The following is a 23,310-nucleotide window of genomic DNA, read 5'->3' as shown; positions in this document are numbered from 1 at the left end:
GACTATGGATTAAAGCATTTTAATGTCAATGGCCATTCTAAGCTGAATGTCCCTGCTCTCGTCAGATCGCGACGTTACACAGCTTAAGGCCTCGCTAGTACCAGTGGGGAGACTGTCTGGGAATCCGTGGTGCTGTTGAATTTTATTATGTCGTATGTTTCACAATCGATTAAAAAGGACTATGGATTAAAGCATTTAATGTCAATGGCCATTCTAAGCTGAATGTCCCTGCTCTCGTCAGATCGCAGAAGTTACACAGCTTAAGGTCTTGCTAGTACCAGTGTGGGAGACTGTCTGGGAATCCGTGGTGTGGTTGACTTTTTATTATGTTGTTTAGATTTTATTTCACAATAGATTAAATAGGACTATGGATTAAGGGTTTTTAATGTCAATGGCCATTCTAAGCTGAATGTGCCGGCTCTCGTCAGAACGCAGAAGTTACACAGCTTAAGGCCTCGCTAGTACCAGCGTTGGAGACTGTCTGGGAATCCGTGGTGCAGTTAAATTTTTATTATGTCGTTTAGATTTTGTTTCACAATCGATTAAAAGGACTATGGATTAAAGCATTTAATGTCAATGGCCATTCTAAGCTGAATGTCCCTGCTCTCGTCAGATCGCAGACGTTACACAGCTTAAGGCCTCGCTAGTACCAGTGTGGGAGACTGTCTGGGAATCCGTGGTGCTGTTGAATTTTTATTATGTCGTTTAGATTTTGTTTCACAATCGATTAAAAAGGACTATGGATTAAAGCATTTAATGTCAATGGCCATTCTAAGCTGAATGTCCCTGCTCTCGTCAGATCGCAGAAGTTACACAGCTTAAGGCCTTGCTAGTACCAGTGTGGGAGACTGTCTGGGAATCCGTGGTGTGGTTGACTTTTTATTATGTTGTTTAGATTTTATTTCACAATAGATTAAATAGGACTATGGATTAAGGGTTTTAATGTCAATGGCCATTCTAAGCTGAATGTGCCGGCTCTCGTCAGAACGCAGAAGTTACACAGCTTAAGGCCTCGCTAGTACCAGCGTTGGAGACTGTCTGGGAATCCGTGGTGCAGTTAAATTTTTATTATGTCGTTTAGATTTTGTTTCACAATCGATTAAAAAGGACTATGGATTAAAGCATTTAATGTCAATGGCCATTCTAAGCTGAATGTCCCTGCTCTCGTCAGATCGCAGAAGTTACACAGCTTAAGGCCTCGCTAGTACCAGTGTGTGAGACTGTCTGGGAATCCGTGGTGCGGTTGACTTTTAATTATGTTGTTTAGATTTTGTTTCACAATAGATTAAATAGGGACTATGGATTAAGGCATTTAATGTCAATGGCCATTCTAAGCTGAATGTGCCTGCTCTCGTTAGATCGCAGAAGTTACACAGCTTAAGGCCTCGCTAGTACCAGCGTTGGAGACTGTGTGGGAATCCGTGGTGCGGATGAATTTTTATTATGTCGTTTAGATTTTGTTTCACAATCGATTAAAAAGGACTATGGATTTAAGCATTTAATGTCAATGGCCATTCTAAGCTGAATGTCCCTGCTCTCGTCAGATCGCAGAAGTTACACAGCTTAAGGCCTCGCTAGTACCAGTGTGGGAGACTGTCTGGGAATCCGTGGTGCGGTTGACTTTTTATTATGTTGTTTAGATTTTGTTTCACAATAGATTAAATAGGACTATGGATTAAGGCTTTTAATGTCAATGGCCATTCTAAACTGAATGTGCCTGCTCTCGTTAGATCGCAGAAGTTACACAGCTTAACGTCTCGCTAGTACCAGTGTGGGAGACTGTCTGGGAATCCGTGGTGCGGTTGACTTTTTATTATGTCGTTTAGATTTTGTTTCACAATCGATTAAAAAGGACTATGGATTAAAGCATTTAATGTCAATGGCCATTCTAAGCTGAATGTGCCTGCTCTCGTCAGATCGCAGAAGTTACAAAGCTTAAGGCCTCGCTAGTACCAGTGTGGGAGACTGTCTGGGAATCCGTGGTGCTGTTGAATTTTTTTTATGTCGTTTAGATTTTGTTTCACAATCGATTAAAAAGGACTATGGATTAAAGCATTTTAATGTCAATGGCCATTCTAAGCTGAATGTCCCTGCTCTCGTCAGATCGCAGACGTTACACAGCTTAAGGCCTTGCTAGTACCAGTGTGGGAGACTGTCTGGGAATCCGTGGTGTGGTTGACTTTTTATTATGTTTTTTAGATTTTGTTTCACAATAGATTAAATAGGACTATGGATTAAGGGTTTTAATGTCAATGGCCATTCTAAGCTGAATGTGCCTGCTCTCGTCAGATCGCAGAAGTTACACAGCTTAAGGCCTCGCTAGTACCAGTGTGGCAGACTGGCTGGGAATCCGTGGTGCGGTTGACTTTTCATTATGGCGTTTAGATTTTGTTTCACAATCGATTAAAAAGGACTATGGATTAAAGCATTTAATGTCAATGGCCATTCTAAGCTGAATGTGCATGCTCTCGTTAGATCACAGAAGTTACACAGCTTAACGCCTCGCTAGTACCAGTGTGGGAGACTGTCTGGGAATCCGTGGTGCGGTTGAATTTTTATTATGTCGTTTAGATTTTGTTTCACAATCGATTTAAAAGGACTATGGATTAAAGCATTTAATGTCAATGGCCATTCTAAGCTGAATGTCCCTGCTCTCGTCAGATCGCAGAAGTTACACAGCTTAAGGCCTCGCTAGTACCAGTGTGGGAGACTGTCTGGGAATCCGTGGTGCGGTTGACTTTTTATTATGTCGTTTAGATTTTGTTTCACAATCGATTAAATAGGACTATGGATTAAAGCATTTAATGTCAATGGCTATTCTAAGCTGAATGTCTCTGCTCTCGGCAGATCGCAGAAGTTACACAGCTTAAGGCCTCGCTGGTACCAGTGTGGGAGACAGTCTGGGAATCCGTGGTGAGGTTGACTTTTTATTATGTCGTTTAGATTTTGTTTCACAATCGATTAAAAAGGACTATGGATTAAAGCATTTAATGTCAATGGCCATTCTAAGCTGAATGTGCCTTCTCTCGTCAGATCGCAGAAGTTACACAGCTTAAGGCCTCGCTAGTACCAGTGTGGGAGACTGTCTGGGAATCCGTGGTGCGGTAGACTCTTTATTATGTCGTTTAGATTTTGTTTCAAAATCGATTAAAAAGGACTATGGATTAAAGCATTTAATGTCAATGGCCATTCTAAGCTGAATGTCCCTGCTCTCGTCAGATCGCAGAAGTTACACAGCTTAAGCCCTCGCTAGTACCAGTGTGGGAGACTGTCTGGGAATCCGTGGTGCGGTTGACTTTTTATTATGTTGTTTAGATTTTGTTTCACAATAGATTAAATAGGACTATGGATTAAGGCTTTTAATGTTAATGGCCATTTTAAGCTGAATGTGCCTGCTCTCGTCAGAACGCAGAAGTTACACAGCTTAAGGCCTCGCTAGTACCAGCGTTTGAGACTGTCTGGGAATCCGTGGTGCGGTTGAATTTTTATTATGTCGTTTAGATTTTGTTTCACAATCGATTAAAAAGGACTATGGATTAAAGCATTTAATGTCAATGGCCATTCTAAGCTGAATGTCCCTGCTCTCGTCAGTTCGCAGAAGTTACACAGCTTAAGCCCTCGCTAGTACCAGTGTGGGAGACTGTCTGGGAATCCGTGGTGCGGTTGACTTTTTATTATGTTGTTTAGATTGTGTTTCACAATAGATTAAATAGGACTATGGATTAAGGCTTTTAATGTCAATGGCCATTCTAAGCTGAATGTGCCTGCTCTCGTCAGATTGCAGAAGTTACACAGCTTAAGGCCTCGCTAGTACCAGTGTGGGAGACTGTCTGGGAATTCGTGGTGCGGTTGACTTTTTATTATGTCGTTTAGATTTTGTTTCACAATCGATTAAAAAGGACTATGGATTAAAGCATTTAATGTCAATGGCCATTCTAAGCTGAATGTGCCTGCTCTCGTCAGATCGCAGAAGTTACACAGCTTAAGGCTTTGCTAGTACCAGTGTGGGAGACTGTATGGGAATCCGTGGTGCTGTTGAATTTTTATTATGTCGTTTAGATTTTGTTTCACAATCGATTAAAAAGGACTATGGATTAAAGCATTTAATGTCAATGGCCATTCTAAGCTGAATGTCCCTGCTCTCGTCAGATCGCAGAAGTTACACAGCTTAAGGCCTTGCTAGTACCAGTGTGGGAGACTGTCTGGGAATCCGTGGTGTGGTTGACTTTCTATTATGTTGTTTAGATTTTATTTCACAATAGATTAAATAGGACTATGGATTAAGGCTTTTAATGTCAATGGCCATTCTAAGCTGAATGTGCCTGCTCTCGTCAGAACGCAGAAGTTACACAACTTAAGGCCTCGCTAGTACCAGTGTGGCAGACTGTCTGGGAATCCGTGGTGCGGTTGAATTTTTATTATGTCGTTTAGATTTTGTTTCACAATCGATTAAAAAGGACTATGGATTAAAGCATTTAATGTCAATGGCAATTCTAAGCCGAATGTGCCTGCTCTCATCAGATCGCAGAAGTTACACAGCTTAAGGCCTCGCTAGTACCAGTGTGGGAGACTGTCTGGGAATCCGTGGTGCGGTTGACTTTTTATTATGTCGTTTAAATTTTGTTTCACAATCGATTAAAAAGGACTATGGATTAAAGCATTTAATGTCAATGGCCATTCTAAGCTGAATGTGCCTGCTCTCGTCAGATCGCAGAAGTTACACAGCTTAAGGCCTCGCTAGTACCAGTGTGGGAGACTGTCTGGGAATCCGTGGTGCTGTTGAATTTTTATTATGTCGTTTAGATTTTGTTTCACAATCGATTAAAAAGGACTATGGATTAAAGCATTTAATGTCAATGGCCATTCTAAGCTGAATGTCCCTGCTCTCGTCAGATCGCAGAAGTTACACAGCTTAAGGCCTCGCTAGTACCAGTGTGGGAGACTGTCTGGGAATCCGTGGTGTGGTTGACTTTTTATCATGTCGTTTAGATTTTGTTTCACAATAGATTAAATAGGACTATGGATTAAAGCATTTAACGTCAATGGCCATTCTAAGCTGAATGTGCCTGCTCTAGTCAGAACGCAGAAGTTACACAGCTTAAGGCCTCGCTAGTACCAGTGTGGGAGACTGTCTGGGAATCCGTGGTGCGGTTGAATTTTTATTATGTCGTTTAGATTTTGTTTCACAATCGATTAAAAAGGACTATGGATTAAAGCCTTTAATGTCAATGACCATTCTAAGCTGAATGTCCCTGCTCTCGTTAGATCGCAGAAGTTACACAGCTTAACGCCTCGCTAGTAAGAGTGTGGGAGACTGTCTGGGAATCCGTGGTGCGGTTGCCTTTTTATTATGTCGTTTAGATTTTGTTTCACAATAGATTAAATAGGACTATGGATTAAAGCATTTAACATCAATGGCCATTCTAAGCTGAATGTGCCTGCTCTCGTCAGATCGCAGAAGTTACACAGCTTAAGGCCTCGCTAGTACCAGTGTGGGAGACTGTCTGGGAATCCGTGGTGCGGTTGAATTTTTATTATGTCGTTTAGATTTTGTTTCACAATCGATTAAAAAGGACTATGGATTAAAGCATTTAATGTCAATGGCCATTCTAAGCTGAATGTCCCTGCTCTCGCCAGATCGCAGAAGTTACACAGCTTAAGGCCTCGCTATTACCAGTGTGGGAGACTGTCTGGGAATCCGTGGTGCGGTTGACTTTTTATTATGTCGTTTAGATTTTGTTTCACAATCGATTAAAAAGGACTATGGATTAAAGCATTTAATGTCAATGGCCATTCTAAGCTGAATGTGCCTGCTCTCGTCAGATCGCAGAAGTTACACAGCTTAAGGCCTCGCTAGTACCAGTGTGGGAGACTGTCTGGGAATCCGTGGTGCGGTTGACTTTTTATTATGTCGTTTAGATTTTGTTTCACAATCGATTAAAAAGGACTATGGATTAAAGCATTTAATGTCAATGGCCATTCTAAGCTGAATGTGCCTGCTCTCGTCAGATCGCAGAAGTTACACAGCTTAAGGCCTCGCTAGTACCAGTGTGGGAGACTGTCTGTGTATCCGTGGTGCGGTTGCCTTTTTATTATGGCGTTTAGATTTTGTTTCACAATCGATTAAAAAGGACTATGGATTAAAGCATTTAATGTTAATGGCCATTCTAAGCTGAATGTGCCTGCTCTCGTTAGATCACAGAAGTTACACAGCTTAAGGCCTCGTTAGTACCAGTGTGGGAGACTGTCTGGGAATCTGTGGTGCGGTTGACTTTTTATTATGTCGTTTAGATTTTGTTTCACAATAGATTAAAAAGGACTATGGATTAAAGCATTTAATGTCAATGGCCATTCTAAGCTGAATGTCCCTGCTCTCGCAACATCGCAGAAGTTACACAGCTTAAGGCCTCGCTATTACCAGTGTGGGAGACTGTCTGGGAATCCGTGGTGCGGTTGACTTTTTATTATGTCGTTTAGATTTTGTTTCACAATCGATTAAAAAGGACTATGGATTAAAGCATTTAATGTCAATGGCCATTCTAAGCTGAATGTGCCTGCTCTCGTCAGATCGCAGAAGTTACACAGCTTAAGGCCTCGCTAGTACCAGTGTGGGAGACTGTCTGGGAATCCGTGGTGCGGTTGACTTTTTATTATGTCGTTTAGATTTTGTTTCACAATCGATTAAAAAGGACTATGGATTAAAGCATTTAATGTCAATGGCCATTCTAAGCTGAATGTGCCTGCTCTCGTCAGATCGCAGAAGTTACACAGCTTAAGGCCTCGCTAGTACCAGTGTGGGAGACTGTCTGGGTATCCGTGGTGCGGTTGACTTTTTATTATGGCGTTTAGATTTTGTTTCACAATCGATTAAAAAGGACTATGGATTAAAGCATTTAATGTCAATGGCCATTCTAAGCTGAATGTGCCTGCTCTCGTTAGATCACAGAAGTTACACAGCTTAAGGCCTCGTTAGTACCAGTGTGGGAGACTGTCTGGGAATCCGTGGTGCGGTTGACTTTTTATTATGTCGTTTAGATTTTGTTTCACAATCGATTAAATAGGACTATGGATTAAAGCATTTAACGTCAATGGCCATTCTAAGCTGAATGTGCATGCTCTCGTCAGATCGCAGAAGTTTCACAGCTTAAGGCCTCGCTAGTACCAGTGTGGGAGACTGTCTGGGAATCCGTGGTGCGGTTGAATTTTTATTATGTCGTTTAGATTTTGTTTCACAATCGATTAAAAAGGACTATGGATTAAAGCATTTAATGTCAATGGCCATTCTAAGCTGAATGTCCCTGCTCTCGTCAGATCGCAGAAGTTACACAGCTTAAGGCCTCGCTAGTACCAGTGTGGGAGACTGTCTGTGAATCCGTGGTGCGGTCGACTTTTTATTATGTCGTTTAGATTTTGTTTCACAATCGATTAAAAAGGACTATGGATTAAAGCATTTAATGTCAATGGCCATTCTAAGCTGAATGTGCCTTCTCTCGTCAGATCGCAGAAGTTACACAGCTTAAGGCCTCGCTAGTACCAGTGTGGGAGACTGTCTGGGAAACCGTGGTGCGGTTGACTTTTTATTATGTCGTTTAGATTTTGCTTCACAATCGATTAAAAAGGACTATGGATTAAAGCATTTAATGTCAATGGCCATTCTAAGCTGAATGTGCCTGCTCTCGTCAGATCGCAGAAGTTACACAGCTTAAGGCCTCGCTAGTACCAGTGTGGGAGACTGTCTGGGAATCTATGGTGCGGTTGTCTTTTTATTATGTCGTTTAGATTTTGTTTCACAATAGATTAAATAGGACTATGGATTAAAGCATTTAACGTCAATGGCCATTCTAAGCTGAATGTGCCTGCTCTCGTCAGAACGCAGAAGTTACACAGCTTAAGCCCTCGCTAGTACCAGTGTGGGAGACTGTCTGGGAATCCGTGGTGCGGTTGAATTTTTATTATGTCGTTTAGATTTTGTTTCACAATTGATTAAAAAGGACTATGGATTAAAGCATTTAATGTCAATGGCCATTCTAAGCTGAATGTCCCTGCTCTCGTCAGATCGCAGAAGTTACACAGCTTAAGGCCTCGCTAGTACCAGTGTGGGAGACTGTCTGGGAATCCGTGGTGCGGTTGACTTTTTACTATGTTGTTTAGATTTTGTTTCACAATAGATTAAATAGGACTATGGATTAAGGCTTTTAATATCAATGGCCATTCTAAGCTGAATGTGCCTGCTCTCGTCAGATCGCAGAAGTTACACAGCTTAAGGCCTCGCTAGTACCAGTGTGGGAGACTGTCTGGGAATCCGTGGTGCGGTTGACTTTTTATTATGTCGTTTAGATTTTGTTTCACAATCGATTAAAAAGGACTATGGATTAAAGCATTTAATGTCAATGGCCATTTTAAGCTGAATGTGCCTCCTCTCGTCAGATCGCAGAAGTTACACAGCTTAAGCCCTCGCTAGTACCAGTGTGGGAGACTGTCTGGGAATCCGTGGTGCGGTTGACTTTTTATTATGTTGTTTAGATTTTGTTTCACAATAGATTAAATAGGACTATGGATTAAGGCTTTTAATGTTAATGGCCATTCTAAGCTGAATGTGCCTGCTCTCGTCAGATCGCAGAAGTTACACAGCTTAAGGCCTCGCTAGTACCAGTGTGGGAGACTGTCTGGGAATCCGTGGTGCGGTTGACTTTTTATTATGTCGTTTAGATTTTGTTTCACAATCGATTAAAAAGGACTATGGAATAAAGCATTTAATGTCAATGGCCATTCTAAGCTGAATGTCCCTGCTCTCGTCAGATCGCAGAAGTTACACAGTTTAAGGCCTCGCTAGTACTAGTGTGGGAGACTGTCTGGGAATCCATGGTGGGGTTGACTTTTTATTATGTCGTTTAGATTTTGTTTCACAATCGATTAAAAAGGACTATGGATTAAAGCATTTAATGTCAATGGCCATTCTAAGCTGAATGTGCCTGCTCTCGTCAGATCGCAGAAGTTACACAGCTTAAGGCCTCGCTAGTACCAGTGTGGGAGACTGTCTGGGAATCCGTGGTGCGGTTGCCTTTTTATTATGTCGTTTAGATTTTGTTTCACAATAGATTAAATAGGACTATGGATTAAAGCATTTAACGTCAATGGCCATTCTAAGCTGAATGTGTATGCTCTCGTCAGAACGCAGAAGTTACACAGCTTAAGGCCTCGCTAGTACCTGTGTGGGAGACTGTCTGGGAATCCGTGGTGCGGTTGACTTTTTATTATGTCGTTTAGATTTTGTTTCACAATCGATTAAAAATGACTATGGATTAAAGCATTTAATGTCAATGGCCATTCTAAGCTGAATGTCCCTGCTCTCGTCAGATCGCAGAAGTTACACAGCTTAAGGCCTCGCTAGTACCAGTGTGGGAGACTGTCTGGGAATCCGTGGTGTGGTTGACTTTTTATTATGTTGTTTAGATTTTGTTTCACAATAGATTAAATAGGACTATGGATTAAGGCTTTTAATGTCAATGGCCATTCTAACCTGAATGTGCCTGCTCTCGTCAGATCGCAGAAGTTACACAGCTTAAGGCCTCGCTAGTACCAGTGTGGGAGACTGTCTGGGAATCCGTGGTGCGGGTGACTTTTTATTATGTCGTTTAGATTTTGTTTCACAATCGATTAAATAGGACTATGGATTAAAGCATTTAATGTCAATGGCCATTCTAAGCTGAATGTGCCTGCTCTCGTTAGATCGCAGAAGTTACACAGCTTAAGGCCTCGCTAGTACCAGTGTGGGAGACTGTCTGGGAATCCGTGGTGCGGTTGACTTTTTATAATGTTGTTTAGATTTTCTTTCACAATAGATTAAATAGGACTATGGATTAAGGCTTTTAATGTCAATGGCCATTCTAAGCTGAATGTGCCTGCTCTCGTCAGATCGCAGAAGTTACACAGCTTAAGGCCTCGCTAGTACCAGTGTGGGAGACTGTCTGGGAATCCGTGGTGCGGTTGACTTTTTATTATGTCGTTTAGATTTTGTTTCACAATCGATTAAATAGGACTATGGATTAAAGCATTTAACATCAATGGCCATTCTAAGCTGAATGTGCATGCTCTCGTCAGATCGCAGAAGTTTCACAGCTTAAGGCCTCGCTAGTACCAGTGTGGGAGACTGTCTGGTAATCCGTAGTGCGGTTGAATTTTTATTATGTCGTTTAGATTTTGTTTCACAATCGATTAAAAAGGACTATGGATTAAAGCGTTTAATGTCAATGGCAATTCTAAGCTGAATGTCCCTGCTCTCGTCAGATCGCAGAGGTTACACAGCTTAAGGCCTCGCTAGTACCAGTGAGGGAGACTGTCTGTGAATCCGTGGTGCGGTTCACTTTTTATTATGTCGTTTAGATTTTGTTTCACAATCGATTAAAAAGGACTATGGATTAAAGCATTTACTGTCAATGGCCATTCTAAGCTGAATGTGCCTGCTCTCGTCAGATCGCAGAAGTTACATAGCTTAAGGCCTCGCTAGTACCAGTGTGGGAGACTGTCTGGGAAACCGTGGTGCGGTTGACTTTTTATTATGTCGTTTAGATTTTGTTTCACAATCGATTAAAAAGGACTATGGATTAAAGCATTTAATGTCAATGGCCATTCTAAGCTGAATGTGCCTGGTCTCGTCAGATCGCAGAAGTTACACAGCTTAAGGCCTCGCTAGTACCAGTGTGGGAGACTGTCTGGGAATCCGTGGTGCGGTTGACTTTTTATTATGTCGTTTAGATTTTGTTTCACAATAGATTAAATAGGACTATGGATTAAAGCATTTAACGTCAATGGCCATTCTAAGCTGAATGTGCCTGCTCTCGTCAGATCGCAGAAGTTACACAGCTTAAGGCCTCGCTAGTACCAGTGTGGGAGACTGTCTGGGAATCCGTGGTGCGGTTGTCTTTTTATTATGTCGTTTAGATTTTGTTTCACAATCGATTAAAAAGGACTATGGATTAAAGCATTTAATGTCAATGGCCATTCTAAGCTGAATGTGCCTGCTCTCGTCAGATCGCAGAAGTTACACAGCTTAAGGCCTCGCTAGTACCAGTGTGGGAGACTGTCTGGGAATCCGTGGTGCGGTTGACTTTTTATTATGTCGTTTAGATTTTGTTTCACAATAGATTAAATAGGACTATGGATTAAAGCATTTAACGTCAATGGCCATTCTAAGCTGAATGTGCCTGCTCTCGTCAGAACGCAGAAGTTACACAGCTTAAGGCCTCGCTAGTACCAGTGTGGGAGACTGTCTGGGAATCCGTGGTGCGGTTGAATTTTTATTATGTCGTTTAGATTTTGTTTCACAATCGATTAAAAAGGACTATGGATTAAAGCATTTAATGTCAATGGCCATTCTAAGCTGAATGTCCCTGCTCTCGTCAGATCGCAGAAGTTACACAGCTTAAGGCCTCGCTAGTACCAGTGTGGGAGACTGTCTGGGAATCCGTGGTGCGGTTGACTTTTTACTATGTTGTTTAGATTTTGTTTCACAATAGATTAAATAGGACTATGGATTAAAGCTTTTAATATCAATGGCCATTCTAAGCTGAATGTGCCTGCTCTCGTCAGATCGCAGAAGTTACACAGCTTAAGGCCTCGCTAGTACCAGTGTGGGAGACTGTCTGGGAATCCGTGGTGCGGTTGACTTTTTATTATGTCGTTTAGATTTTGTTTCACAATCGATTAAAAAGGACTATGGAATAAAGCATTTAATGTCAGTGGCCATTCTAAGCTGAATGTCCCTGCTCTCGTCAGATCGCAGAAGTTACACAGCTTAAGGCCTCGCTAGTACCAGTGTGGGAGACTGTCTGGGAATCCATGGTGCGGTTGACTTTTTATTATGTCGTTTAGATTTTGTTTCACAATCGATTAAAAAGGACTATGGATTAAAGCATTTAATGTCAATGGCCATTCTAAGCTGAATGTCCCTGCTCTCGTCAGATCGCAGAAGTTACACAGCGTAAGGCCTCGCTAGTACCAGTGTGGGAGACTGTCTGGGAATCTGTGGTGTGGTTGACTTTTTATTATGTTGTTTAGATTTTGTTTCACAATAGATTAAATAGGACTATGGATTAAGGCTTTTAATGTCAATGGCCTTTCTAAGCTGAATGTGCCTGCTCTCGTCAGATCGCAGAAGTTACACTGCTTAAGGCCTCGCTAGTACCAGTGTGGGAGACTGTCTGGGAATCCGTGGTGCGGTTGACTTTTTATTATGTCGTTTAGATTTTGTTTCACAATAGATTAAATAGAACTATGGATTAAAGCATTTAACGTCAATAGCCATTCTAAGCTGAATGTGCATGCTCTCGTCTGATCGCAGAAGTTACACAGCTTAAGGCCTCGCTAGTACCAGTGTGGGAGACTGTCTGGGAATCCGTGGTGCGGTTGAATTTTTATTATGTCGTTTAGATTTTGTTTCACAATCGATTAAAAAGGACTATGGATTAAAGCATTTAATGTCAATGGCCATTCTAAGCTGAATGTGCCTTCTCTCGTCAGATCGCAGAAGTTACACAGCTTAAGCCCTCGCTAGTACCAGTGTGGGAGACTGTCTGGGAATCCGTGGTGCGGTTGACTTTTTATTATGTTGTTTAGATTTTGTTTCACAATAGATTAAATAGGACTATGGATTAATGCTTTTAATGTCAATGGCCATTCTAAGCTGAATGTGCCTGCTCTCGTCAGAGCGCAGAAGTTACACAGCTTAAGGCCTCGCTAGTACCAGTGTGGGAGACTGTCTGGGAATCCGTGGTGCGGTTGACTTTTTATTATGTCGTTTAGATTTTGTTTCACAATCGATTAAATAGGACTATGGATTAAAGCCTTTAACGTCAATGGCCATTCTAAGCTGAATGTGCCTTCTCTCGTCAGATCGCAGAAGTTACACAGCTTAAGGCCTCGCTAGTACCAGTGTGGGAGACTGTCTGGGAATCCGTGGTGCGGTTGAATTTTTATTATGTCGTTTAGATTTTGTTTCACAATCGATTAAAAAGGACTATGGATTAAAGCATTTAATGTCAATGGCCATTCTAAGCTGAATGTCCCTGCTCTCGTCAGATCGCAGAAGTTACACAGCTTAAGGCCTCGCTAGTACCAGTGTGCGAGACTGTCTGGGAATCTGTGGTGTGGTTGACTTTTTATTATGTTGTTTAGATTTTGTTTCACAATAGATTAAATAGGACTATGGATTAAGGCTCTTAATGTCAATGGCCATTCTAAGCTGAATGTGCCTGCTCTCGTCAGATCGCAGAAGTTACACTGCTTAAGGCCTCGCTAGTACCAGTGTGGGAGACTGTCTGGGAATCCGTGGTGCGGTTGACTTTTTATTATGTCGTTTAGATTTTGTTTCACAATAGATTAAATAGAACTATGGATTAAAGCATTTAACGTCAATGGCCATTTTAAGCTGAATGTGCATGCTCTCGTCTGATCGCAGAAGTTACACAGCTTAAGGCCTCGCTAGTACCAGTGTGGGAGACTGTCTGGGAATCCGTGGTGCGGTTGAATTTTTATTATGTCGTTTAGATTTTGTTTCACAATCGATTAAAAAGGACTATGGATTAAAGCATTTAATGTCAATGGCCATTCTAAGCTGAATGTGCCTTCTCTCGTCAGATCGCAGAAGTTACACAGCTTAAGCCCTCGCTAGTACCAGTGTGGGAGACTGTCTGGGAATCCGTGGTGCGGTTGACTTTTTATTATGTTGTTTAGATTTTGTTTCACAATAGATTAAATAGGACTATGGATTAAGGCTTTTAATGTCAATGGCCATTCTAAGCTGAATGTGCCTGCTCTCGTCAGAGCGCAGAAGTTACACAGCTTAAGGCCTCGCTAGTACCAGTGTGGGAGACTGTCTGGGAATCCGTGGTGCAGTTGACTTTTTATTATGTCGTTTAGATTTTGTTTCACAATCGATTAAATAGGACTATGGATTAAAGCATTTAACGTCAATGGCCATTCTAAGCTGAATGTGCCTTCTCTCGTCAGATCGCAGAAGTTACACAGCTTAAGGCCTCGCTAGTACCAGTGTGGGAGACTGTCTGGGAATCCGTGGTGCGGTTGAATTTTTATTATGTCGTTTAGATTTTGTTTCACAATCGATTAAAAAGGACTATGGATTAAAGCGTTTAATGTCAATGGCCATTCTAAGCTGAATGTCCCTGCTCTCGTCAGATCGCAGAAGTTACACAGCTTAAGGCCTTGCTAATACCAGTGTGGGAGACTGTCTGTGAATCCGTGGTGCGGTTGAATTTTTATTATGTCGTTTAGATTTTGTTTCACAATCGATTAAAAAGGACTATGGATTAAAGCCTTTATAGTCAATGGCCATTCTAAGCTGAATGTCCCTGCTCTCGTTAGATCGCAGAAGTTACACAGCTTAACGCCTCGCTAGTACCAGTGTGGGAGACTGTCTGGGAATCCGTGGTGCGGTTGAATTTTTATTATGTCGTTTAGATTTTGTTTCACAATCGATTAAAAAGGACTATGGATTAAAGCATTTAATGTCAATGGCCATTCTAAGCTGAATGTCCCTGCTCTCGTCAGATCGCAGAAGTTACACAGCTTAAGGCCTCGCTAGTACCAGTGTGGGAGACTGTCTGGGAATCCGTGGTGCGGTTGACTTTTTATTATGTCGTTTAGATTTTGTTTCACAATCGATTAAATAGGACTATGGATTAAAGCATTTAACGTCAATAGCCATTCTAAGCTGAATGTGCATGCTCTCGTCAGATCGCAGAAGTTACACAGCTTAAGGCCTCGCTAGTACCAGTGTGGGAGACTGTCTGGGAATCCGTGGTGCGGTTGACTTTGTATTATTTCGTTTAGATTTTGTTTCACAATCGATTAAAAAGGACTATGGATTAAAGCATTTAATGTCAATGGCCATTCTAAGCTGAATGTCCCTGCTCTCGTCAGATCACAGAAGTTACACAGCTTAAGGCCTCGCTAATACCAGTGTGGGAGACTGTCTGTGAATCCGTGGTGCGGTTGACTTTTTATTATGTCGTTTAGATTTTGTTTCACAATCGATTAAAAAGGACTATGGATTAAAGCATTTAATGTCAATGGCCATTCTAAGCTGAATGTGCCTGCTCTCGTCAGATCGCAGAAGTTACACAGCTTAAGGCCTCGCTAGTACCAGTGTGGGAGACTGTCTGGGAATCCGTGGTGCGGTTGACTTTTTATTATGTCGTTTAGATTTTGTTTCACAATCGATTAAAAAGGACTATGGATTAAAGCATTTAATGTCAATGGCCATTCTAAGCTGAATGTGCCTGCTCTCGTTAGATCGCAGAAGTTACTCAGCTTAACGCCTCGCTAGTACCAGTGTGGGAGACTGTCTGGGAATCCGTGGTGCGGTTGACTTTTTATTATGTCGTTTAGATTTTGTTTCACAATCGATTAAAAAGGACTATGGATTAAAGCATTTAATGTCAATGGCCATCCTAAGCTGAATGTGCCTGCTCTCGTTAGATCGCAGAAGTTACACAGCTTAACGCCTCGCTAGTACCAGTGTGGGAGACTGTCTGGGAATCCGTGGTGCGGTTGACTTTTTATTATGTCGCTTAGATTTTGTTTCACAATAGATTAAATAGGACTATGGATTAAAGGATTTAATGTCAATGGGCATTCTAAGCTGAATGTGCCTGCTCTCGTCAGATCGCAGAAGTTACACAGCTTTAGGGTATGTTCACACGGCCTATTTACGGACGTAAATCGGGTGTTTTTGCCCCGAATTACGTCTGAAAATAGCGCCGACAAACATCTGCCCATTGAAAGCAATGGGCAGACGTTTGTCTGTTCACACGAGGCGTATATTTACGCGCCGCTGTCAAATGACGGCGCGTAAATAGACGCCCGCGTAGAAGAAGTGACCTGTCACTTCTTTGGCCGTAATTGGAGCCGCTATTCATTGACTCCAATGAATAGCAGCGCTAATTACGGCCGTAATTGACGCGGCGTTCAAGCGCCTGCACATGCCGGTACGGCTGAATTTACGGGGATGTTTTCAGGCTGAAACATCCCCGTAATTTCAGCCGTTACGGACCCCCGCCGTGTGAACATACCCTAAGGCCTCGCTAGTACCAGTGTGGGAGACTGTCTGGGAATCCGTGGTGCGGTTGACTTTTTATTATGTCGTTTAGATTTTGTTTCACAATAGATTAAATAGGACTATGGATTAAAGCGTTTAACGTCAATGGCCATTCTAAGCTGAATGTGTATGCTCTCGTCAGAACGCAGAAGTTACACAGCTTAAGGCCTCGCTAGTACCAGTGTGGGAGACTGTCTGGGAATCCGTGGTGCGGTTGAATTTTTATTATGTCGTTTAGATTTTGTTTCACAATCGATTAAAAAGGACTATGGATTAAAGCATTTAATGTCAATGGCCATTCTAAGCTGAATGTGCCTTCTCTCGTCAGATCGCAGAAGTTACACAGCTTAAGCCCTCGCTAGTACCAGTGTGGGAGACTGTCTGGGAATCCGTGGTGCGGTTGAATTTTTATTATGTCGTTTAGATTTTGTTTCACAATCGATTAAAAAGGACTATGGATTAAAGCATTTTATGTCAATGGCCATTCTAAGCTGAATGTCCCTGCTCTCGTCAGATCGCAGAAGTTACACAGCTTAAGGCCTCGCTCATACCATTGTGGGAGACTGTCTGGGAATCCGTGGTGCGGTTGACTTTTTATTATGTTGTTTAGATTTTGTTTCACAATAGATTAAATAGGACTATGGATTAAGGCTTTTAATGTCAATGGCCATTCTAAGCTGAATGTGCCTTCTCTCGTCAGAGCGCAGAAGTTACACAGCTTAAGGCCTCGCTAGTACCAGTGTGGGAGACTGTCTGGGAATCCGTGGTGCGGTTGACTTTTTATTATGTCGTTTAGATTTTGTTTCACAATCGATTAAATAGGACTATGGATTAAAGCATTTAACGTCAATGGCCATTCTAAGCTGAATGTGCCTTCTCTCGTCAGATCGCAGAAGTTACACAGCTTAAGGCCTCGCTAGTACCAGTGTGGGAGACTGTCTGGGAATCCGTGGTGCGGTTGAATTTTTATTATGTCGTTTAGATTTTGTTTCACAATCGATTAAAAAGGACTATGGATTAAAGCATTTAATGTCATTGGCCATTCTAAGCTGAAAGTCCCTGCTCTCGTCAGATCGCAGAAGTTACACAGCTTAAGGCCTCGCTAGTACCAGTGTGGGAGACTGTCTGGGAATCCGTGGTGCGGTTGATATTTTATTATGTTGTTTAGATTTTGTTTCACAATAGATTAAATAGGACTATGGATTAAGGCTTTTAATGTCAATGGCCATTCTAAGCTGAATGTGCCTGCTCTCGTCAGATCGCAGAAGTTACACAGCTTAACGCCTCGCTAGTACCAGTGTGGGAGACTGTCTGGGAATCCGTGGTGCGGTTGACTTTTTATTATGTCGTTTAGATTTTGTTTCACAATAGATTAAATAGGACTATGGATTAAAGCATTTAACATCAATGGCCATTCTAAGCTGAATGTGCCTGCTCTCGTCAGATCGCAGAAGTTACACAGCTTAAGGCCTCGCTAGTACCAGTGTGGGAGACTGTCTGGGAATCCGTGGTGCGGTTGAATTTTTATTATGTCGTTTAGATTTTGTTTCACAATCGATTAAAAAGGACTATGGATTAAAGCATTTTATGTCAATGGCCATTCTAAGCTGAATGTCCCTGCTCTCGTCAGATCGCAGAAGTTACACAGCTTAAGGCCTCGCTAGTACCATTGTGGGAGACTGTCTGGGAATCCGTGGTGCGGTTGACTTTTTATTATGTTGTTTAGATTTTGTTTCACAATAGATTAAATAGGACTATGGATTAAGGCTTTTAATGTCAATGGCCATTCTAAGCTGAATGTGCCTGCTCTCGTCAGAGCGCAGAAGTTACACAGCTTAAGGCCTCGCTAGTACCAGTGTGGGAGACTGTCTGGGAATCCGTGGTGCGGTTGACTTTTTATTATGTCGTTTAGATTTTGTTTCACAATCGATTAAATAGGACTATGGATTAAAGCATTTAACGTCAATGGCCATTCTAAGCTGAATGTGCCTTCTCTCGTCAGATCGCAGAAGTTACACAGCTTAAGGCCTCGCTAGTACCAGTGTGGGAGACTGTCTGGGAATCCGTGGTGTGGTTGAATTTTTATTATGTCGTTTAGATTTTGTTTCACAATCGATTAAAAAGGACTATGGATTAAAGCGTTTCATGTCAATGGCCATTCTAAGCTGAATGTCCCTGCTCTCGTCAGATCGCAGAAGTTACACAGCTTAAGGCCTTGCTAATACCAGTGTGGGAGACTGTCTGTGAATCCGTGGTGCGGTTGAATTTTTATTATGTCGTTTAGATTTTGTTTCACAATAGATTAAATAGGACTATGGATTAAGGCTTTTAATGTCAATGGCCATTCTAAGCTGAATGTGCCTGCTCTCGTCAGAGCGCAGAAGTTACACAGCTTAAGGCCTCGCTAGTACCAGTGTGGGAGACTGTCTGGGAATCCGTGGTGCGGTTGACTTTTTATTATGTCGTTTAGATTTTGTTTCACAATCGATTAAATAGGACTATGGATTAAAGCATTTAACGTCAATGGCCATTCTAAGCTGAATGTGCCTTCTCTCGTCAGATCGCAGAAGTTACACAGCTTAAGGCCTCGCTAGTACCAGTGTGGGAGACTGTCTGGGAATCCGTGGTGCGGTTGAATTTTTATTATGTCGTTTAGATTTTGTTTCACAATCGATTAAAAAGGACTATGGATTAAAGCGTTTCATGTCAATGGCCATTCTAAGCTGAATGTCCCTGCCCTCGTCAGATCGCAGAAGTTACACAGCTTAAGGCCTTGCTAATACCAGTGTGGGAGACTGTCTGTGAATCCGTGGTGCGGTTGAATTTTTATTATGTCGTTTAGATTTTGTTTCACAATCGATTAAAAAGGACTATGGATTAAAGCCTTTATTGTCAATGGCCATTCTAAGCTGAATGTCCCTGCTCTCGTTAGATCGCAGAAGTTACACAGCTTAACGCCTCGCTAGTACCAGTGTGGGAGACTGTCTGGGAATCCGTGGTGCGGTTGAATTTTTATTATGTCGTTTAGATTTTGTTTCACAATCGATTAAAAAGGACTATGGATTAAAGCATTTAATGTCAATGGCCATTCTAAGCTGAATGTCCCTGCTCTCGTCAGATCGCAGAAGTTACACAGCTTAAGGCCTCGCTAGTACCAGTGTGGGAGACTGTCTGGGAATCCGTGGTGCGGTTGACTTTTTATTATGTCGTTTAGATTTTGTTTCACAATCGATTAAATAGGACTATGGATTAAAGCATTTAACGTCAATAGCCATTCTAAGCTGAATGTGCATGCTCTCGTCAGATCGCAGAAGTTACACAGCTTAAGGCCTCGCTAGTACCAGTGTGGGAGACTGTCTGGGAATCCGTGGTGCGGTTGACTTTTTATTATGTCGTTTAGATTTTGTTTCACAATCGATTAAAAAGGACTATGGATTAAAGCATTTAATGTCAATGGCCATTCTAAGCTGAATGTCCCTGCTCTCGTCAGATCACAGAAGTTACACAGCTTAAGGCCTCGCTAATACCAGTGTGGGAGACTGTCTGTGAATCCGTGGAGCGGTTGAATTTTTATTATGTTGTTTAGATTTTGTTTCACAATCGATTAAAAAGGACTATGGATTAAAGCATTTAATGTCAATGGCCATTCTAAGCTGAATGTCCCTGATCTCGTCAGATCGCAGAAGTTACACAGCTTAAGGCCTCGCTAGTACTAGTGTGGGAGACTGTCTGGGAATCCGTGGTGCGGTTGACTTTTTATTATGTCGTTTAGATTTTGTTTCACAATCGATTAAAAAGGACTATGGATTAAAGCATTTAATGTCAATGGCCATTCTAAGCTGAATATGCCTGCTCTCGTCAGATCGCAGAAGTTACACAGCTTAAGGCCTCGCTAGTACCAGTGTGGGAGACTGTCTGGGAATCCGTGGTGCGGTTGACTTTTTATTATGTCGTTTAGATTTTGTTTCACAATCGATTAAAAAGGACTATGGATTAAAGCATTTAATGTCAATGGCCATTCTAAGCTGAATGTGCCTGCTCTCGTCAGATCGCAGAAGTTACACAGCTTAAGGCCTCGCTAGTACCAGTGTGGGAGACTGTCTGGGAATCCGTGGTGCGGTTGACTTTTTATTATGTCGTTTAGATTTTGTTTCACAATAGATTAGATAGGACTATGGATTAAAGCATTTAACGTCAATGGCCATTCTAAGCTGAATGTGCCAGCTCTCGTCAGAACGCAGAAGTTACACAGCTTAAGGCCTCGCTAGTACCATTGTGGGAGACTGTCTGGGAATCCGTGGTGCGGTTGAATTTTTATTATGTCGTTTAGATTTTGTTTCACAATCGATTAAAAAGGACTATGGATTAAAGCATTTAATGTCAATGGCCATTCTAAGCTGAATGTCCCTGCTCTCGTCATATCGCAGAAGTTACACAGCTTAAGGCCTCGCTAGTACCAGTGTGGGAGACTGTCTGGAAATCCGTGGTGCGGTTGACTTTTTATTATGTCGTTTAGATTTTGTTTCATAATCGATTAAAAAGGACCATGGATTAACGCATTTAATGTCAATGGCCATTCTAAGCTGAATGTGCCTGCCCTCGTTAGATCGCAGAAGTTACACAGCTTAATGCCTCACTAGTACCAGTGTGGGAGACTGTCTGGGAATCCGTGGTGCGGTTGAATTTTTATTATGTCGTTTAGATTTTGTTTCACAGTAGATTAAATAGGACTATGGATTAAAGCATTTAACGTCAATGGCCATTCTAAGCTGAATGTGCCTGCTCTCGTCAGAACGCAGAAGTTACACAGGTTAAGGCCTCGCTAGTACCAGTGTGGGAGACTGTCTGGGAATCCGTGGTGCGGTTGACTTTTTATTATGTCGTTTAGATTTTGTTTCACAATCGATTAAAAAGGACTATGGATTAAAGCATTTAATGTCAATGGCCATTCTAAGCTGAATGTGCCTGCTCTCGTCAGATCGCAGAAGATACACAGCTTAAGGCCTCGCTAGTACCAGTGTGGGAGACTGTCTGGGAATCCGTGGTGCGGTTGACTATTTATTATGTCGTTTAGATTTTGTTTCACAGTGGATTAAATAGGACTATGGATTAAAGCATTTAACGTCAATGGCCATTCTAAGCTGAATGTGCCTGCTCTCGTCAGATCGCAGAAGTTACACAGCTTAAGGCCTCGCTAGTACCGGTGTGGGAGACTGTCTGGGAATCCGTGGTGCGGTTGACTTTTTATTATGTCGTTTAGATTTTGTTTCACAATAGATTAAATAGGACTATGGATTAAAGCATTTAACGTCAATGGCCATTCTAAGCTGAATCTGCCTGCTCTCGTCAGAACTCAGAAGTTACACAGCTTAAGGCCTCGCTAGTACCAGTGTGGGAGACTGTCTGGGAATCCGTGGTGCGGTTGACTTTTTATTATGTCGTTTAGATTTTGTTTCACAATAGATTAAATAGGACTATGGATTAAAGCATTTAACGTCAATGGCCGTTCTAAGCTGAATGTGCCTGCTCTCGTCAGATCGCAGAAGTTACACAGCTTAAGGCCTCGCTAGTACCAGTGTGGGAGACTGTCTGGGAATCCGTGGTGCGGTTGCCTTTTTATTATGTCGTTTAGATTTTGTTTCACAATAGATTAAATAGGACTATGGATTAAAGCATTTAACGTCAATGGCCATTCTAAGCTGAATGTGCCTGCTCTCGTCAGATCGCAGAAGTTACACAGCTTATGGCCTCGCTAGTACCAGTGTGGGAGACTGTCTGGGAATCCGTGGTGCGGTTGAATTTTTATTATGTCGATTAGATTTTGTTTCACAATCGATTAAAAAGGACTATGGATTAAAGTATTTAAAGTCAATGGCCATTCTAAGCTGAATGTCCCTGCTCTCGTCAGATCGCAGAAGTTACACAGCTTAAGGCCTCGCTAGTACCAGTGTGGGAGACTGTCTGGGAATCCGTGGTGCAGTTGACTTTTTATTATGTTGTTTAAATTTTGTTTCACAATAGATTAAATAGGACTATGGATTAAGGCTTTTAATGTCAATGGCCATTCTAAGCTGAATGTGCCTGCTCTCGTCAGATCGCAGAAGTTACACAGCTTAACGCCTTGCTAGTACCAGTGTGGGAGACTGTCTGGGAATCCGTGGTGCGGTTGAATTTTTATTATGTTGTTTAGATTTTGTTTCACAATCGATTAAAAAGGACTATGGATTAATGCATTTAATGTCAATGGCCATTCTAAGCTGAATGTTCCTGCTCTCGTCAGATCGCAGAAGTTACACAGCTTAACGCCTCGCTAGTACCAGTGTGGGAGACTGTCTGGGAATCCGTGGTGCGGTTGACTTTTTATTATGTCGTTTAGATTTTGTTTCACAATCGATTAAAAAGGACTATGGATTAAAGCATTTAATGTCAATGGCCATTCTATGCTGAATGTGCCTGCTCTCGTCAGATCGCAGAAGTTACACAGCTTAAGGCCTCGCTAGTACCATTGTGGGAGACTGTCTGGGAATCCGTGGTGCGGTTGACTTTTTATTATGTCGTTTAGATTTTGTTTCACAATCGATTTAAAAGGACTATGGATTAAAGCATTTAATGTCAATGGCCATTCTAAGCTGAATGTGCCTGCTCTCGTCAGATCGCAGAAGTTACACAGCTTAAGGCCTCGCTAGTACTAGTGTGGGAGACTGTCTGGGAATCCGTGGTGCGGTTTACTTTTTATTATGTCGTTTAGATTTTGTTTCACAATCGATTGAAAAGGACTATGGATTAAAGCATTTAATGTCAATGGCCATTCTAAGCTGAATGTGCCTGCTCTCGTCAGATCGCAGAAGTTACACAGCTTAAGGCCTCGCTAGTACCAGTGTGGGAGACTGTCTGGGAATCCGTGGTGCTGTTGACTTTTTATTATGTCGTTTAGATTTTGTTTCACAATCGATTAAAAAGGACTATGGATTAAAGCATTTAATGTCAATGGCCATTCTAAGCTGAAAGTGCCTGCTCTCGTCAGATCGCAGAAGTTACACAGCTTAAGGCCTCGCTAGTACCAGAGTGGGAGACTGTCTGGGAATCCGTGGTGCGGTTGACTTTTTATTATGTCGTTTAGATTTTGTTTCACAATCGATTAAAAAGGACTATGGATTAAAGCATTTAACGTCAATGGCCATTCTAAGCTGAATGTG

General features: G+C 42.0%; 94 pseudogenes; all 94 read left to right on the top strand.

Moving 5' to 3' along the window:
* Window positions 1–200: 200 nt before the first annotated feature.
* LOC142731367 (5S ribosomal RNA) lies at window positions 201–319 on the top strand (annotated as a pseudogene).
* Window positions 320–572: 253 nt separating this feature from the next.
* LOC142731167 (5S ribosomal RNA) lies at window positions 573–691 on the top strand (annotated as a pseudogene).
* A 67-nt stretch (window positions 692–758) lies between these two features.
* On the top strand, window positions 759–877 carry LOC142731223 (5S ribosomal RNA; annotated as a pseudogene).
* Window positions 878–1,130: 253 nt separating this feature from the next.
* LOC142731314 (5S ribosomal RNA) lies at window positions 1,131–1,249 on the top strand (annotated as a pseudogene).
* Window positions 1,250–1,503: 254 nt separating this feature from the next.
* On the top strand, window positions 1,504–1,622 carry LOC142731084 (5S ribosomal RNA; annotated as a pseudogene).
* A 253-nt stretch (window positions 1,623–1,875) lies between these two features.
* Window positions 1,876–1,994, top strand: LOC142731180 (5S ribosomal RNA; annotated as a pseudogene).
* A 68-nt stretch (window positions 1,995–2,062) lies between these two features.
* LOC142731354 (5S ribosomal RNA) lies at window positions 2,063–2,181 on the top strand (annotated as a pseudogene).
* A 67-nt stretch (window positions 2,182–2,248) lies between these two features.
* On the top strand, window positions 2,249–2,367 carry LOC142731224 (5S ribosomal RNA; annotated as a pseudogene).
* Window positions 2,368–2,620: 253 nt separating this feature from the next.
* LOC142731083 (5S ribosomal RNA) lies at window positions 2,621–2,739 on the top strand (annotated as a pseudogene).
* Window positions 2,740–2,992: 253 nt separating this feature from the next.
* LOC142731356 (5S ribosomal RNA) lies at window positions 2,993–3,111 on the top strand (annotated as a pseudogene).
* A 67-nt stretch (window positions 3,112–3,178) lies between these two features.
* On the top strand, window positions 3,179–3,297 carry LOC142731250 (5S ribosomal RNA; annotated as a pseudogene).
* A 253-nt stretch (window positions 3,298–3,550) lies between these two features.
* LOC142731393 (5S ribosomal RNA) lies at window positions 3,551–3,669 on the top strand (annotated as a pseudogene).
* A 67-nt stretch (window positions 3,670–3,736) lies between these two features.
* LOC142731129 (5S ribosomal RNA) lies at window positions 3,737–3,855 on the top strand (annotated as a pseudogene).
* Window positions 3,856–3,922: 67 nt separating this feature from the next.
* Window positions 3,923–4,041, top strand: LOC142731200 (5S ribosomal RNA; annotated as a pseudogene).
* A 67-nt stretch (window positions 4,042–4,108) lies between these two features.
* On the top strand, window positions 4,109–4,227 carry LOC142731222 (5S ribosomal RNA; annotated as a pseudogene).
* A 67-nt stretch (window positions 4,228–4,294) lies between these two features.
* Window positions 4,295–4,413, top strand: LOC142731401 (5S ribosomal RNA; annotated as a pseudogene).
* Window positions 4,414–4,480: 67 nt separating this feature from the next.
* On the top strand, window positions 4,481–4,599 carry LOC142731194 (5S ribosomal RNA; annotated as a pseudogene).
* A 67-nt stretch (window positions 4,600–4,666) lies between these two features.
* LOC142731154 (5S ribosomal RNA) lies at window positions 4,667–4,785 on the top strand (annotated as a pseudogene).
* A 67-nt stretch (window positions 4,786–4,852) lies between these two features.
* On the top strand, window positions 4,853–4,971 carry LOC142731150 (5S ribosomal RNA; annotated as a pseudogene).
* Window positions 4,972–5,038: 67 nt separating this feature from the next.
* On the top strand, window positions 5,039–5,157 carry LOC142731315 (5S ribosomal RNA; annotated as a pseudogene).
* A 253-nt stretch (window positions 5,158–5,410) lies between these two features.
* LOC142731145 (5S ribosomal RNA) lies at window positions 5,411–5,529 on the top strand (annotated as a pseudogene).
* A 67-nt stretch (window positions 5,530–5,596) lies between these two features.
* On the top strand, window positions 5,597–5,715 carry LOC142731397 (5S ribosomal RNA; annotated as a pseudogene).
* Window positions 5,716–5,782: 67 nt separating this feature from the next.
* On the top strand, window positions 5,783–5,901 carry LOC142731026 (5S ribosomal RNA; annotated as a pseudogene).
* Window positions 5,902–5,968: 67 nt separating this feature from the next.
* Window positions 5,969–6,087, top strand: LOC142731412 (5S ribosomal RNA; annotated as a pseudogene).
* Window positions 6,088–6,154: 67 nt separating this feature from the next.
* Window positions 6,155–6,273, top strand: LOC142731328 (5S ribosomal RNA; annotated as a pseudogene).
* A 253-nt stretch (window positions 6,274–6,526) lies between these two features.
* LOC142731025 (5S ribosomal RNA) lies at window positions 6,527–6,645 on the top strand (annotated as a pseudogene).
* A 67-nt stretch (window positions 6,646–6,712) lies between these two features.
* LOC142731193 (5S ribosomal RNA) lies at window positions 6,713–6,831 on the top strand (annotated as a pseudogene).
* A 67-nt stretch (window positions 6,832–6,898) lies between these two features.
* Window positions 6,899–7,017, top strand: LOC142731186 (5S ribosomal RNA; annotated as a pseudogene).
* Window positions 7,018–7,270: 253 nt separating this feature from the next.
* On the top strand, window positions 7,271–7,389 carry LOC142731331 (5S ribosomal RNA; annotated as a pseudogene).
* Window positions 7,390–7,456: 67 nt separating this feature from the next.
* On the top strand, window positions 7,457–7,575 carry LOC142731309 (5S ribosomal RNA; annotated as a pseudogene).
* A 67-nt stretch (window positions 7,576–7,642) lies between these two features.
* On the top strand, window positions 7,643–7,761 carry LOC142731338 (5S ribosomal RNA; annotated as a pseudogene).
* Window positions 7,762–7,828: 67 nt separating this feature from the next.
* LOC142731310 (5S ribosomal RNA) lies at window positions 7,829–7,947 on the top strand (annotated as a pseudogene).
* Window positions 7,948–8,014: 67 nt separating this feature from the next.
* LOC142731082 (5S ribosomal RNA) lies at window positions 8,015–8,133 on the top strand (annotated as a pseudogene).
* Window positions 8,134–8,200: 67 nt separating this feature from the next.
* LOC142731125 (5S ribosomal RNA) lies at window positions 8,201–8,319 on the top strand (annotated as a pseudogene).
* Window positions 8,320–8,572: 253 nt separating this feature from the next.
* LOC142731090 (5S ribosomal RNA) lies at window positions 8,573–8,691 on the top strand (annotated as a pseudogene).
* Window positions 8,692–8,944: 253 nt separating this feature from the next.
* Window positions 8,945–9,063, top strand: LOC142731123 (5S ribosomal RNA; annotated as a pseudogene).
* Window positions 9,064–9,130: 67 nt separating this feature from the next.
* LOC142731312 (5S ribosomal RNA) lies at window positions 9,131–9,249 on the top strand (annotated as a pseudogene).
* Window positions 9,250–9,316: 67 nt separating this feature from the next.
* On the top strand, window positions 9,317–9,435 carry LOC142731149 (5S ribosomal RNA; annotated as a pseudogene).
* A 67-nt stretch (window positions 9,436–9,502) lies between these two features.
* Window positions 9,503–9,621, top strand: LOC142731376 (5S ribosomal RNA; annotated as a pseudogene).
* Window positions 9,622–9,688: 67 nt separating this feature from the next.
* LOC142731042 (5S ribosomal RNA) lies at window positions 9,689–9,807 on the top strand (annotated as a pseudogene).
* A 67-nt stretch (window positions 9,808–9,874) lies between these two features.
* Window positions 9,875–9,993, top strand: LOC142731451 (5S ribosomal RNA; annotated as a pseudogene).
* Window positions 9,994–10,432: 439 nt separating this feature from the next.
* Window positions 10,433–10,551, top strand: LOC142731132 (5S ribosomal RNA; annotated as a pseudogene).
* A 67-nt stretch (window positions 10,552–10,618) lies between these two features.
* Window positions 10,619–10,737, top strand: LOC142731197 (5S ribosomal RNA; annotated as a pseudogene).
* Window positions 10,738–10,804: 67 nt separating this feature from the next.
* On the top strand, window positions 10,805–10,923 carry LOC142731107 (5S ribosomal RNA; annotated as a pseudogene).
* Window positions 10,924–10,990: 67 nt separating this feature from the next.
* LOC142731449 (5S ribosomal RNA) lies at window positions 10,991–11,109 on the top strand (annotated as a pseudogene).
* A 67-nt stretch (window positions 11,110–11,176) lies between these two features.
* On the top strand, window positions 11,177–11,295 carry LOC142731113 (5S ribosomal RNA; annotated as a pseudogene).
* Window positions 11,296–11,362: 67 nt separating this feature from the next.
* On the top strand, window positions 11,363–11,481 carry LOC142731081 (5S ribosomal RNA; annotated as a pseudogene).
* A 67-nt stretch (window positions 11,482–11,548) lies between these two features.
* Window positions 11,549–11,667, top strand: LOC142731124 (5S ribosomal RNA; annotated as a pseudogene).
* A 67-nt stretch (window positions 11,668–11,734) lies between these two features.
* On the top strand, window positions 11,735–11,853 carry LOC142731317 (5S ribosomal RNA; annotated as a pseudogene).
* Window positions 11,854–11,920: 67 nt separating this feature from the next.
* LOC142731385 (5S ribosomal RNA) lies at window positions 11,921–12,039 on the top strand (annotated as a pseudogene).
* A 67-nt stretch (window positions 12,040–12,106) lies between these two features.
* Window positions 12,107–12,225, top strand: LOC142731259 (5S ribosomal RNA; annotated as a pseudogene).
* A 67-nt stretch (window positions 12,226–12,292) lies between these two features.
* On the top strand, window positions 12,293–12,411 carry LOC142731366 (5S ribosomal RNA; annotated as a pseudogene).
* A 67-nt stretch (window positions 12,412–12,478) lies between these two features.
* On the top strand, window positions 12,479–12,597 carry LOC142731434 (5S ribosomal RNA; annotated as a pseudogene).
* Window positions 12,598–12,664: 67 nt separating this feature from the next.
* LOC142731095 (5S ribosomal RNA) lies at window positions 12,665–12,783 on the top strand (annotated as a pseudogene).
* Window positions 12,784–12,850: 67 nt separating this feature from the next.
* On the top strand, window positions 12,851–12,969 carry LOC142731416 (5S ribosomal RNA; annotated as a pseudogene).
* Window positions 12,970–13,222: 253 nt separating this feature from the next.
* Window positions 13,223–13,341, top strand: LOC142731131 (5S ribosomal RNA; annotated as a pseudogene).
* A 67-nt stretch (window positions 13,342–13,408) lies between these two features.
* On the top strand, window positions 13,409–13,527 carry LOC142731430 (5S ribosomal RNA; annotated as a pseudogene).
* A 67-nt stretch (window positions 13,528–13,594) lies between these two features.
* On the top strand, window positions 13,595–13,713 carry LOC142731433 (5S ribosomal RNA; annotated as a pseudogene).
* A 67-nt stretch (window positions 13,714–13,780) lies between these two features.
* LOC142731101 (5S ribosomal RNA) lies at window positions 13,781–13,899 on the top strand (annotated as a pseudogene).
* Window positions 13,900–13,966: 67 nt separating this feature from the next.
* LOC142731415 (5S ribosomal RNA) lies at window positions 13,967–14,085 on the top strand (annotated as a pseudogene).
* Window positions 14,086–14,524: 439 nt separating this feature from the next.
* LOC142731079 (5S ribosomal RNA) lies at window positions 14,525–14,643 on the top strand (annotated as a pseudogene).
* Window positions 14,644–14,710: 67 nt separating this feature from the next.
* LOC142731206 (5S ribosomal RNA) lies at window positions 14,711–14,829 on the top strand (annotated as a pseudogene).
* Window positions 14,830–15,082: 253 nt separating this feature from the next.
* On the top strand, window positions 15,083–15,201 carry LOC142731448 (5S ribosomal RNA; annotated as a pseudogene).
* Window positions 15,202–15,268: 67 nt separating this feature from the next.
* On the top strand, window positions 15,269–15,387 carry LOC142731371 (5S ribosomal RNA; annotated as a pseudogene).
* A 67-nt stretch (window positions 15,388–15,454) lies between these two features.
* On the top strand, window positions 15,455–15,573 carry LOC142731342 (5S ribosomal RNA; annotated as a pseudogene).
* A 642-nt stretch (window positions 15,574–16,215) lies between these two features.
* On the top strand, window positions 16,216–16,334 carry LOC142731409 (5S ribosomal RNA; annotated as a pseudogene).
* A 253-nt stretch (window positions 16,335–16,587) lies between these two features.
* On the top strand, window positions 16,588–16,706 carry LOC142731378 (5S ribosomal RNA; annotated as a pseudogene).
* Window positions 16,707–16,773: 67 nt separating this feature from the next.
* Window positions 16,774–16,892, top strand: LOC142731358 (5S ribosomal RNA; annotated as a pseudogene).
* Window positions 16,893–16,959: 67 nt separating this feature from the next.
* On the top strand, window positions 16,960–17,078 carry LOC142731414 (5S ribosomal RNA; annotated as a pseudogene).
* Window positions 17,079–17,145: 67 nt separating this feature from the next.
* Window positions 17,146–17,264, top strand: LOC142731266 (5S ribosomal RNA; annotated as a pseudogene).
* A 67-nt stretch (window positions 17,265–17,331) lies between these two features.
* LOC142731268 (5S ribosomal RNA) lies at window positions 17,332–17,450 on the top strand (annotated as a pseudogene).
* A 67-nt stretch (window positions 17,451–17,517) lies between these two features.
* Window positions 17,518–17,636, top strand: LOC142731144 (5S ribosomal RNA; annotated as a pseudogene).
* Window positions 17,637–17,703: 67 nt separating this feature from the next.
* Window positions 17,704–17,822, top strand: LOC142731105 (5S ribosomal RNA; annotated as a pseudogene).
* A 67-nt stretch (window positions 17,823–17,889) lies between these two features.
* Window positions 17,890–18,008, top strand: LOC142731094 (5S ribosomal RNA; annotated as a pseudogene).
* A 439-nt stretch (window positions 18,009–18,447) lies between these two features.
* LOC142731093 (5S ribosomal RNA) lies at window positions 18,448–18,566 on the top strand (annotated as a pseudogene).
* A 67-nt stretch (window positions 18,567–18,633) lies between these two features.
* LOC142731413 (5S ribosomal RNA) lies at window positions 18,634–18,752 on the top strand (annotated as a pseudogene).
* A 439-nt stretch (window positions 18,753–19,191) lies between these two features.
* LOC142731078 (5S ribosomal RNA) lies at window positions 19,192–19,310 on the top strand (annotated as a pseudogene).
* Window positions 19,311–19,377: 67 nt separating this feature from the next.
* LOC142731205 (5S ribosomal RNA) lies at window positions 19,378–19,496 on the top strand (annotated as a pseudogene).
* A 253-nt stretch (window positions 19,497–19,749) lies between these two features.
* LOC142731183 (5S ribosomal RNA) lies at window positions 19,750–19,868 on the top strand (annotated as a pseudogene).
* A 67-nt stretch (window positions 19,869–19,935) lies between these two features.
* On the top strand, window positions 19,936–20,054 carry LOC142731028 (5S ribosomal RNA; annotated as a pseudogene).
* Window positions 20,055–20,121: 67 nt separating this feature from the next.
* LOC142731447 (5S ribosomal RNA) lies at window positions 20,122–20,240 on the top strand (annotated as a pseudogene).
* Window positions 20,241–20,307: 67 nt separating this feature from the next.
* Window positions 20,308–20,426, top strand: LOC142731311 (5S ribosomal RNA; annotated as a pseudogene).
* A 439-nt stretch (window positions 20,427–20,865) lies between these two features.
* LOC142731098 (5S ribosomal RNA) lies at window positions 20,866–20,984 on the top strand (annotated as a pseudogene).
* A 67-nt stretch (window positions 20,985–21,051) lies between these two features.
* Window positions 21,052–21,170, top strand: LOC142731133 (5S ribosomal RNA; annotated as a pseudogene).
* Window positions 21,171–21,237: 67 nt separating this feature from the next.
* Window positions 21,238–21,356, top strand: LOC142731032 (5S ribosomal RNA; annotated as a pseudogene).
* Window positions 21,357–21,423: 67 nt separating this feature from the next.
* Window positions 21,424–21,542, top strand: LOC142731201 (5S ribosomal RNA; annotated as a pseudogene).
* A 67-nt stretch (window positions 21,543–21,609) lies between these two features.
* On the top strand, window positions 21,610–21,728 carry LOC142731227 (5S ribosomal RNA; annotated as a pseudogene).
* A 67-nt stretch (window positions 21,729–21,795) lies between these two features.
* On the top strand, window positions 21,796–21,914 carry LOC142731308 (5S ribosomal RNA; annotated as a pseudogene).
* Window positions 21,915–21,981: 67 nt separating this feature from the next.
* On the top strand, window positions 21,982–22,100 carry LOC142731087 (5S ribosomal RNA; annotated as a pseudogene).
* A 253-nt stretch (window positions 22,101–22,353) lies between these two features.
* On the top strand, window positions 22,354–22,472 carry LOC142731269 (5S ribosomal RNA; annotated as a pseudogene).
* A 67-nt stretch (window positions 22,473–22,539) lies between these two features.
* LOC142731182 (5S ribosomal RNA) lies at window positions 22,540–22,658 on the top strand (annotated as a pseudogene).
* Window positions 22,659–22,725: 67 nt separating this feature from the next.
* LOC142731114 (5S ribosomal RNA) lies at window positions 22,726–22,844 on the top strand (annotated as a pseudogene).
* A 67-nt stretch (window positions 22,845–22,911) lies between these two features.
* Window positions 22,912–23,030, top strand: LOC142731392 (5S ribosomal RNA; annotated as a pseudogene).
* A 67-nt stretch (window positions 23,031–23,097) lies between these two features.
* LOC142731104 (5S ribosomal RNA) lies at window positions 23,098–23,216 on the top strand (annotated as a pseudogene).
* The last annotated feature ends 94 nt before the right edge of the window (window positions 23,217–23,310 follow it).

The sequence above is a fragment of the Rhinoderma darwinii genome, unplaced genomic scaffold (assembly GCF_050947455.1).
Source record: "Rhinoderma darwinii isolate aRhiDar2 unplaced genomic scaffold, aRhiDar2.hap1 Scaffold_788, whole genome shotgun sequence".
Lineage (NCBI taxonomy): Eukaryota > Metazoa > Chordata > Amphibia > Anura > Rhinodermatidae > Rhinoderma > Rhinoderma darwinii.
Note: the sequence above shows the minus strand (reverse complement) of the source record. Positions and strands in the feature narration are given on the sequence as shown.